The sequence below is a fragment of the Tamandua tetradactyla genome, chromosome 3 (assembly GCF_023851605.1).
Source record: "Tamandua tetradactyla isolate mTamTet1 chromosome 3, mTamTet1.pri, whole genome shotgun sequence".
NCBI lineage: Eukaryota > Metazoa > Chordata > Mammalia > Pilosa > Myrmecophagidae > Tamandua > Tamandua tetradactyla.
Genome location: NC_135329.1, coordinates 48,235,768 through 48,247,268, shown reverse-complemented (window position 1 = coordinate 48,247,268; position 11,501 = coordinate 48,235,768). Strand labels below are relative to the sequence as shown.

The 11,501-nt window shown below is 45.0% G+C and overlaps 1 non-coding gene across 1 annotated transcript; it reads right to left on the bottom strand.

The window, feature by feature from the left end:
* Positions 1–10,736: 10,736 nt before the first annotated feature.
* LOC143678335 (small nucleolar RNA U3) lies at positions 10,737–10,954 on the bottom strand. The gene has a single exon (XR_013173152.1). It is a non-coding gene; the product is annotated as a small nucleolar RNA U3 (small nucleolar RNA).
* Between the last annotated feature and the right edge of the window lie 547 nt (positions 10,955–11,501).

The following is an 11,501-nucleotide window of genomic DNA, read 5'->3' as shown; positions in this document are numbered from 1 at the left end:
AGGGAAGGGGAGGAAACTGTTCAAAGAGAGGAGAGGAAACCGGAAGAACCACTGAGAAACTTCAAGAACCCTAGAGAGTCCCAGGAACTGGCTCCAGTGGGGCGAGTTAGCGGGTAACACTTTTTTGCCAAGGGAATCGTTCTTTTTTGGTGCATTTTACGAGAGCTGTTATACCGGCTCGCAAGGTTTGTATCTTCAATTTCTATTCGAGCCAGGAGTCCTCGCGGCGTCTGTACCTGGTCCTGGCTAAGATTACCGGGCTGAAGGTAGGGGGGTTGGGGAAGACAATTAAGAAAGGGAACACCTAAGATTTTTTTAAAGATGCCAGTTTAAACCCGAGGAAACTCCCACTGAAGCGACAGAAACTTACCAGTGAGTCTTGGGTTCTAGTTTCTGCTTATAGAATATCAAATAAGATATTTGTCAAAAAAAAAAAACTGTAGAAAATAAGTACTTTACAAATAGTTAATTTTCAGACAGATATTTAGTCTTTAATATATAAGTACGGTCGGTGCTGTGGACGACTCAATCTACAAAAACCTTTGTCCTCAGGGACTTTTTTAAGTCATTCCAGTTCACGTTTATCGAAGTCTTCTGTGGTGGAGCACTGCCAAGCTTTGAGGGTGTATAGATGTATAAAACACGATTCTGACCTTTTAGGGATTTACAGTATGCAAGTTGCAAAAGGAATTATACCCGAAGCGGTAAAGAATTCGAGAAGGCCATATGAGTAGTACCTGAATCAAATGAGGACTACGAAAATGGGGGGGGGGGTGGCGGGTGGAATGTAAATGCATTGGGAAGAGTCAGGATTTGAGCTGAGCGATTTAAAAACGAAAAAGGAATGAGTGCAATAAAGATTTGGGGATGGTATATGGCTTTGGAGTGGTTCAGAAATACCCAGTTCAGAAGAACTGAAAACAGGGATGTGAACAGTCATTTACACTCAGATGTTCATAGTGGCATTATTCACAATTGCTAAAGGATGGAAGCAGCCCAAAGTGTTCGTCAACTGATGAATGGATAAATAAAATGTAGTATATACATACACCGGAATGTTATTCAACTATAGGAGAGGAGGTCCTGATGCATAGGACAAGTCGATGAATCCTGAGGACATTATATTGAGTGGAGTAAGCCAGACACAAAAGGACAAATACAGACACAGTATGACCTCATTAATATGAACTAAAGATAACAAGCAAACGCATGGTGTTAATATGTAGGTTACCAGGAGATAGAATGAGGTAGAGATTGGGGAGCTGGTGCTTAATTTGTGCAGAAATTTTAATAAGGTGAATTGTAAATGTTTGGAAATGGATAGAAGTGATTGTACTATATTATTAGTGTAATTAACAGACTGAATTATGTGTGAGCTTGTGGTTGAAAAGGGAATTTTAGAGTCCTGTATGTCACTATAAAGAAAGGTAGAGGATGAACCATGGGACTCTATAACGTAGTTGAACCCTGTTGAGAAAAAAGACTGTGAAGTACAAATATAAGAATTTTCTTCCTTGAACTAGCACAAATAGATGTCACTATTACAAGGTGTTAATAATAGGCTAGTATGAGACAAAAACAATACAAACTGTAGGCTACAATTAACAGTAATATTTCAGTATTCTCTTATTAGTTTGTAAAAGGGAATTTTATAAAGCTTAACAGTAGCTAATTTTTCCTGCTTAATTTAGCTATTTACATATATCTTAGCTTCTGAAATATCCAGCAAAAGCATTTGTGTCATTTTGTATTCATGGCTATGCATTTGGTGTGAGTTAAGAATTATAAAGAAAAGAATTATGGGCCCCATCAGGTTGAAAATAAACAATCCGAGACTTTCCCAGGGCGGTTATCTGTTTCTCGCCCTTCCCCCCCTGACTCCTTGCGCCTAAATCACTTGTTGTAAAACTGTGGCTATCTGCAATAGCCACTCCCATGACTCATGCTCAAGAAATGCTCGCTGTGAAACTGTTAAAAGTGCTTGTTGTAAAACTGTTCTTATCTGCTTTTTTGTAAAACAGCACCTGTGACCCATGCTCAACCCCCACCCCCCTCATCTTACCCTTTAAAAAGCTTTTGCAGACTTAAGTTCGGGGCTCTCTGTTCCTGCGTGTTCAGCGAGCCCCACACATGTGTGGAAAATAAACCTCTTGCGTGTTGCATGAGAGAACGTCTCTTGGAGTCCTCCTTTGCGTGGCAAAATTCTCAAATTCTTACATTTGGAGGTCCCACCGAGATCGGCTCTTCGTAAGGGGAGGCTCCAACAGCTCTTTCTCTCGGGGTAAGTGAGGCCTTTTTGTCTGAAGTGCGATCGCTTAGTCTGTCAGACTGGCAGTGACTGTCGGGGAGTCGCGTGAGCACTCCCCGACCGCAACCGACAGACGTGTCCGGGGTTGCAGGTCACTCTCCCGAGGGACGCCTCGGGATTGGGGGACCTCCGGGGACGCCTGGAGGATTCCTACAGGGCCGACTCTGATTCTGTTTTCCTTCTGACAGGGGGAAACTCGATCATAGTCATCAGGCCAGTCTGAGCTGTGTCTCTGAAACTGTGTAAACGTGGTGTGCCGGCTCTGTGTGTGTCTGTCTGTATTTGTGTGTTGGGAATTGTTTTTGTTTTACCGAAGATGGGTCAGGGAATGTCGACTCCACTTTCTCTGACCTTAAGACACTGGTCGGAGGTCAGGGAAAGAGGTCAGAATCTATCTTTTATTGTAAAGAAAGGCAAATAGCAGACGTTCTGCTCGGCCGGGTGGCCCTCTTTTAACGTGGAATGGCCTCGGGAAGGAGCTTTTCATCTACCCTTGATTTGGGCCGTCAAGTCAGTCATCTTCCGCCCTGACCCGTATGGCCACCCAGACCAGCAGCCCTACATCATGGTTTGGCAGGACCTGTGTGAAAATCCACCTCCATGGGTAAAGCCGTTTCTTACTCCTCTTGGTCAACATGACTCTCCCTCTGTACTTCCAATCAAGGAGCCGGGTCCTTCTCAAGCTCAGAAACTCTATCCTTCCTTACCTCCTGCAGTCCTACCGGAATCCCAATCGGATCTACTCCTCTTCGACGCAGGTCCTTCTTCCCCTCCTCCCTACCCTTCAGCTCCGGTACAGGACCCCCCTTCTCTCAGCTCACCTTCTCCCTCCTCTAGTTCTCTCTCCCCGCTCTCTTCCATTTCCTCTTCGCAGGTTCACCAACAGACTATCCCAGATGAACCAGGACTGGCACATAGTACACGAAGCAGACGAGCACTAAGCCCATCTGATGTGGCGGTCACTCTCCCCCTCAGACCGCACGGGCCTCCAGTGGATGATGGACATGGGGGAGAAATGCCTGCTCTACAATACTGGCCCTTTTCCTCCTTTGACTTATATAACTGGAAAAATAATAACCCTCCTTTTTCCGAGGCTCCCACTAGGCTGACTGGATTGGTGGAGTCCCTTATGTTCTCTCACCAGCCCACTTGCGATGATTGTCAACAACTCCTGGGGACTCTCTTCACCACGGAGGAGTGAGATCGAATCCTACCGGAAGCCAGGAAGCAAGTTCCTGGACAAGACGGGAGACCCACCCAACTCCAGCATATCATCGATGATCGGTTCCCGCTGCGCCGCCCTAACTGGGACCCGAACACCTCTGAAGGTAGGGAGCATCTGTCCATCTATCGCCAGACTCTAGTAGCGGGTCTCCGAGCAGCCGCACGCCGGCCCACCAATTTGGCCAAGGTAAGAGGGGTTATTCAGGGAGAGGACGAATCGCCCTCAGTCTTTTTAGAAAAACTAATGAAAGCATACCGTAGGTATACTCCATTTGACCCTCAATCAGAGGATCAAAGAGCCTCAGTGGCCATGGCCTTTATCGGCCAATCAGCTCCAGACATTAAACGCAAGCTGCAGCACTTAGACGGGTTGCAGGACCTAGCCTTGCGAGATTTAATCAAAGAAGCTGAAAAAAATGTTTTATAAAAGAGAGAGGAAAAAGAGTTGGTAAGAGAGAAAAGGAGAATGAAAAAATTAACAAAAATCCTGGCCACAGTAGATGAAAGAAACACTGAAAGTAGAGGACAAGCTAAAGAAAATCCCTCGGGTCGGTGTTATCATACCCCTCTTAGTCCAGACCAATGCGCCTACTGCAAAGAAACTGGGCACTGGGCCAAAAACTGTCCAAAAAAAAAAAAAAAAAAAAAAAAAACGGAGGGGTACTAGGCCCCCGAATTAGCAACAACTGGCCACATTGGCTCTAGAAAGTGAAGACTAGGGGAGTCAGGGCTCGGCACCCCTCCCCGAGCTCAGGGTAAAATTTAATGTGGAGAGGGTACCAATTAATTTTGGAGTCGACACGGGAGCAGTAATATCGGCCCTCCAAGAACCTATAGGCTCGCTCTCTACAAAAAGGTCCTTGATGCGGGGAGCAAATGGCAGTCGCTACTGCACCTGGACTACTAAAAGAACCATGGACCTGGGGAAGGGGAAGCTTCAACACTCCTTCCTAGTTATTCCTGAGTGCCCTGCCCCGCTTATGGGAAGAGACTTGTTAACTAAACTAAGGGCGAGAATCACCTTCAATCCTAAGAGGCCAAAGGTGAAATTTTTAAACCCGCTAGTAAACCAACCTGTAATAACTGCCCTCACCTTGCCAGTCGAAGAAGAATATCAGCTGTATGTAAAATCAGAACAGCTCCACAGTTCTATTCCTCAGGCCTGGCTTGAAGAATTCCCTAATTCCTGGGCAGAAGTTGCTGGGTTAGGGTTAGCAGTCAATCAGCCCCCAGTAGTGGTGACCCTAAAGCCCACCGCTTCTCCAATTCGGGTAAAACAATACTACTTAAGCAAGGAAGCCCGGGAAGGAATCAAGCCCCATATAGAGAAATTCCTTGGCTTGGGAGTACTTAAGCCCTGTCAATCAGCCTGGAACACTCCCTTATTGCCGGTCAAAAAGCCAGGAACTAGAGACTATAGACCGGTGCAAGATTTACGGGAAATAAATAGCAGAGTGCAGGATATACATCCTACGGTGCCAAATCCCTATAACCTGCTCAGCACTCTCCTTCCTGAAAAGACTTGGTATACTGTGCTTAATCTAAAAGATGCTTTCTTCTGCCTGCCCTTGCATAAAGACAGTCAACCCTTGTTTGCGTTCGAGTGGGTCGATCCAGAGACGGGGTCCTCAAACCAACTGACTTGGACACGCTTGCCCCAGGGGTTCAAAAACTCCCCCACCATTTTTGATGAAGCTCTTCATAAAGACTTAAGCTCCTTCAGAATTCAGCATCCCAGAGTCACCTTGCTACAATATGTGGATGACTTACTGTTGGCAGCAGACACTAAGGAGGACTGTGAGTATGAGACCCGAAAACTGTTAAGTGAGCTAGCCGCACTGGGGTACCGAGCCTCGGCCAAAAAGGCCCAAATCTGTAAAAGGGAAGTAATCTTCCTGGGATATACTCTTAAGAATGGAAAGCGATGGCTCACCGAGGCTAGAAAGAAAACTGTAACACAAATACCCCCGCCCACGACCCGAAAGCAGCTACGAGAGTTCTTAGGGACAGCGGGATTCTGCCGGTTGTGAATCCCAGAGTTTGCAGCCCTTGCTGCCCCATTATTCCCCTTGCTCAAAGGGAGCGCTGATTTCCAGTGGGGAATAGCACAGCAGGAAGCCTTCGACAGCATTAAGAAAGCGCTCCTGTCAGCTCCAGCTTTAACCCTCCCAGACGTGAATAAACCTTTCACGCTCTACATAGAAGAAAGGAGAGGCGTGGCTAGAGGGGTCCTAACACAGGCTTTAGGCCCATGGAAAAGACCGGTAGCCTATCTGTCCAAGCGATTAAATTCAGTTGCCAGTGGATGGCCACGCTGTCTCAAAGCCATCGTGGCAGCTGCCCTCCTGGCAAAAGACGCAGACAAACTCACTCTAGAACAGAAGCTGACCATAATAGCCCCTCACGCCCTGGAGAGCATAATCCACCAGCCTCCAGATAGATGGATGTCAAATGCCAGAATTACTCACTATCAGAGCATCCTCCTAGACAAAGACAGGGTGACTTTTGGGGCCCCATCAGCTTTAAACCCGGCTACCCTGCTCCCGGACGAGACCGCGGGACCTGTGCTGCACACTTGCCAAGAGATATTAACTGAAGAGACCGGAATCCGCAGAGACTTAAAAGACCAATCATTGCCTAACTCGGAAGTAACCTGGTTTTCGGACGGAAGCAGCTTTCTCCAACACGGTAAGAAACGAGCGTGAGCGGTGGTAGTCAGTGGGACAAAAGTTATTTAGTCTTCTAGCCTCCCGGAGGGAACATCTGCCCAAAAGGCTGAACTAATTGCCCTCACAAAAGCTCTAAAATTAGCAAAAGAAAAGCGAGCGACTATCTATACAGATAGCCGTTATGCCTTTGCTACTGCCCAACGTACATGGGGCAATTTACCAACAAAGAGAGCTATTAACCTCAGCTAGTAAAAAATCAAACACAAAGAGGCTCTGACCCAATAACCCTGGGTAATAAGCAAGCAGATGAAGAAGCAAAAGCGGCAGCATTAAGGGACCTTATAAACTTGGTCCTAGTAACCAAAAAAAAAACCCCAGCAACCCCCTGAAACACTATCTGAAGTTGCACCCCTAGGAGAATCGGAAGCCCTAGCTTACATACAGCAGGTCCACCAGCTCACTCACCTGGGGACAGGGAAACTACAGCAGCTCCTGCAAGACCGGAGGGAATTGTACCCTCTGACAGCCTCAAAAAGGAAAAAGCTGGCAGATCGCGTAGCTAGAAAATGTCAGGCGTGTCAAATTGTGAACGCCTACCCCACCAAAGCTCCTAACGGAAAAAGACTAAGGGGAACTCAACCTAGGCAGTTCTGGGAAGTCGACTTTACTGAAATTAAACCTGCAAAATATGGACTTAAATACTTACTAGTTTTTGTAGACACCTTTTCAGGATGGGTTGAAGCCTACCCAACTAAGAGAGAAACGGCCCAGGTCGTAGTCAAGAAGATTATGGAAGAAATTTTTCCCCGGTTCGGTCTACCAAAAGTAATAGGGTCAGATAACGGACCCGCATTTGTAGCCCAGGTAAGTCAGGGTGTGGCCAGGATATTGGGGATTGATTGGAAATTGCATTGCGCATACAGACCCCAAAGTTCAGGACAGGTAAAAAAATGAACAGGACAATTAAAAAGACCCTAACCAAATTAGCTTTAGAGACTGGCTTGAAAGATTGGACCATGCTCCTGCCTTATGCCCTGTTCAGAGCCAGAAATACCCCCTCTGCTCTCTTGTGTAATCTAACCCCTTATAAAATCTTATATGGAGCGCCAACTCCAGTCAAGGACATGTCCTCCATTCTAGAGATTAATAGTTCCCTTCATACCCCCTTGCTTGACAGGCTGCGAGCCTTGGAAAAAGCCCAGCGGTTCCTGTGGCGGCAGCTCTCCACCTCCTACCAGCCAGGAGACAACAGAACTCCGCATCAATATCAGGTGGGAGACTTTGTCTACGTCCGCCGCCACCAGGTACAGACTCTTAAACCTCGCTGGAAAAGACCGTATCAGGTACTCTTGACCACCCCCACCGCAGTCAAGGTCGATGGCATCGCATCCTGGATCCATGCGTCTCATCTCAAACCTGCGCCTTCGCCCTCTGAGTCCCAGTGGAAACTGGAAAGAACTGACAATCCTCTCAAGCTGCGGGTTCGTAGGGTTACTACTTCTTCTCCTCCTTCCCCCAGGGGAACCCAATTCCAACCCGTATAAGCCTTGGAAATGGACAATATCCAGATGGGAAAATGGGAAGACTATAAAAACTTGGGAGGGAGCAGGGGGGCCTTCATTCCTGGTACCCCCTTGTAATCTTACCACTCTGGGGGTAACTGTCGCTGCCGGTATAAGCAAAGGGACTGCTGCCATTGTACATAGCAATCAACAAACCAGTCAATTACAGGCCGCGATAGATCAAGACTTAAAAGAAATAGAAAAATCTGTCTCAGCCCTTCAGAACTCTCTAACCTCCCTTTCAGAAGTAGTTCTGCAGAATAAGCGGGGACTTGACTTACTTTTCCTCAAAGAGGGGGGACTATGTGCAGCTTTAAAAGAACAGTGCTGTTTCTATGCGGATCACTCTGGTGTTGTTAAAGAGTCCATGACAAAACTCAGAGAGCGCCTTCGTGAAAGACAAAAAGAACGAGAGGCGCAACAGGGGTGGTTTGAATCTTGGTTTACTAAGTCCCCCTGGTTGACAACGCTATTATCTGCTCTCGCTGGGCCCTTAACTGTGTTACTTTTAATAATAACTATAGGACCATGTATTCTAAATAAAATTATACAGTTTTTACAGGGGCAGATTGGAAATGTCAAACTAATGCTCATCAGACAACAGTACTCAGTGTTAAATAATCCAGAAAATCTCTAAGATTAGAGATATATACGAAAAGGAGTGGGGAATGTAAAAGGGAATTTTATAAAGCTTAACAGTAGCTAATTTTTCCTGCTTAATTTAGCTATTTACATATATCTTAGCTTCTGAAATATCCAGCAAAAGCATTTGTGTCATTTTGTATTCATGGCTATGCATTTGGTGTGAGTTAAGAATTATAAAGAAAAGAATTATGGGCCCCATCAGGTTGAAAATAAACAATCCGAGACTTTCCCAGGGCGGTTATCTGTTTCTCGCCCTTCCCCCCCTGACTCCTTGCGCCTAAATCACTTGTTGTAAAACTGTGGCTATCTGCAATAGCCACTCCCATGACTCATGCTCAAGAAATGCTCGCTGTGAAACTGTTAAAAGTGCTTGTTGTAAAACTGTTCTTATCTGCTTTTTTGTAAAACAGCACCTGTGACCCATGCTCAACCCCCACCCCCCTCATCTTACCCTTTAAAAAGCTTTTGCAGACTTAAGTTCGGGGCTCTCTGTTCCTGCGTGTTCAGCGAGCCCCACACATGTGTGGAAAATAAACCTCTTGCGTGTTGCATGAGAGAACGTCTCTTGGAGTCCTCCTTTGCGTGGCAAAATTCTCAAATTCTTACAAGTTGTTAAGAAAGGTATCACATCAAGGCTAATAACGGAGGAGCATATGGGATATGGGTTTGTTTGGTTTTTTCAGAGCAATGAAAATGTCCTAAAATTGTGTTGATGAAAGCACAACTCTGATAGTACTGAGAGCCTTTGGTTGTACGCTTTAAATGGATTATATGGTAATATGAATAAAACTTAACAAAAAGTTTAGAGGCAAGTATTTGCTGTGGCATATGGTGTATTTAACAAATGAACAAAGAAAATCTCAGTTCAAACATTTATTGAAAAAATATCTACCACCTTGCCTTAGTGTCACTTTATATGTAGAAGGTAGCCTAAGGGTACAACCACTGAGGAACGGGAAAGGGGAACTATGACATTTACATACAAGGGAGTACTGAGTGGTTGCTAGAAGGGATGTAGTTGTGAGGCATGCGACTAGGTGAATGAGCCTTAAGGACATTATGTTGAAAAAAAATGTCAAAAACAGAAAGAAAAATATGCCTCACTCATATTAATTAACTATAATATACAGACCCAGAGAACTGAAGTTGAGAGCATGGGTTATAAGGTTGGGGCCTATTGTAAAGGTTCCTAGATTGTAAACTCTTACAGCAGTCATTTATTTAGGAGTTATAAATGATATTTACAAAATCTGAGATACTGAGCTGTTTATCACCTCGCCATGCCCTGAAACTTTAGGTATTTATGTTAACACCGGAGATTCACAATTAGAGCACTGAAGCTATGCAAGTCAACATTACCCCATTTCAGCAACTGTTTAAAAAGTTGAAAAAGTCATCAGACTTCATCTAGAGATATGAATAAAGCTGATCTGGTAAATCAGAATACTAGGTAAAGGATGATATGGTCCATATTTTCAAACTTCAACCTCTGGGTGAGACCAAAGGGAAAAGTTTATTTGGTGCAAAATTTATATTATTCAATTCAACTTGTGTGGTCAAATTCCTAGAACACAATAACTACATGGAATCTTGAATAGGGCATGAGGTCTTGTTGGTTTATACAGGTTAGTGGATGCCCTGATGATATATCCCAAGTAATCTGGCCAGAGAACAAAAAAATATTTGCAAAATTCCCTTGGAGGAACCAGAGAGAAAGGAGGAAATATTCAACTTCCCAATCTGTTGAATTTATTCAACAGATATTCTCACAAGCAATCATGGGGTTTGATTCTATGAAGCTGCTTTAAGCAAAGCAGAAGCTTACCCTATTGATAACCGTGGCTGAACATTACCCCCACAGAGCCTCTTTCATTGCTCAGATGCGGTCTCTCTCTCTGTACGGCGCGGGTGAACTCGCTGTCTTCTCCCATACATGGGATTTAACAATACTGAACTCCCACGGGTGTGAATTTCCTCCCATACATGGGATTTAACAATACTGAACTCCCACGGGTGTGAATTTCCACGGGGGTAAGCGGGGTAATATCTTGGAAATGAAGAGATCATCTACTTAAAAACAGAGAAAATGAGACAGAAGTCTCACTGGTCAACGTTTACCTCGTCTAGAGCTGAAAAATTAGCTCAGCTCCACTTAGATAACATAAACTGCGCGAAACCAACCATACCTACTGAAGAACAAAGATACAAAGTTACAAAGATAATTAAATTTGAACTTTAAACTGCTTAAGACTCATCCATGTATATTACACTGAAAAAGATACATAATAACAAAACTAAGCCTTTTTTTTCATACTCATTAAAACGAAAACCACTCAGACTGCTTCCTCCCCCTCTTGCTCTTTCTAAAAGAAAGAGAAGAACGATCATCAATGGCAATAAGCAGTTGTAGTAAAACAACACTTAATGCCGGCTTCACGCTCAGGAGAGGATGCTGCGTCTCCTCCTCGTGGTTTTCGGTGCCCTACACAGTCAGAGAACCTTCTCTAGTAACGAACTATAGAAATGATCCCTGAAAGTATAGTCTTAACTCAAGTACCATCTCCTCTGGCAGGTCCAAGAGAGCTGCTCACACTTCACCCAGGGCGACCTACTTTCGGCGTTTCTCGTTCTCCGGTGGAAAAAAGACGGAAACAGGCTCTACAATACAATCTTACCTATTGCTATCAGCTAACAACACAATTTTAGCTTTTTAAGGGAAAAATGTACAGAATATTATTTTTTTTAAGCTCAGCAGCCACATAAATTAGCATAACTCTGAAAGGTAGCCAATCACAACCCGCATCGTTAAGCCGCAGTTCTGGGCAAACCGCCCCGCCCCTGAAAACCAAATGGAAAGGACCGCCTCTGCTTGTCGCTGCTGGTGAGGGTGGGGCTGGGGGAAGAGTGCCTTGGGAGCTACACGCAACAGCCAAAGGAAGAGTTTGACCTTCAGACGCTGCTAAATTAGGAGGCAGATCACCGGGACTGTCCGGGTTGCGGGGCGCTGGTGGCTGAGACCTAGGACTGAGACACAGTATTACTTCTCACTTCATTCCCAGTTGCGTCTTTTGATTTTTGTTTCCTATGCTTGCA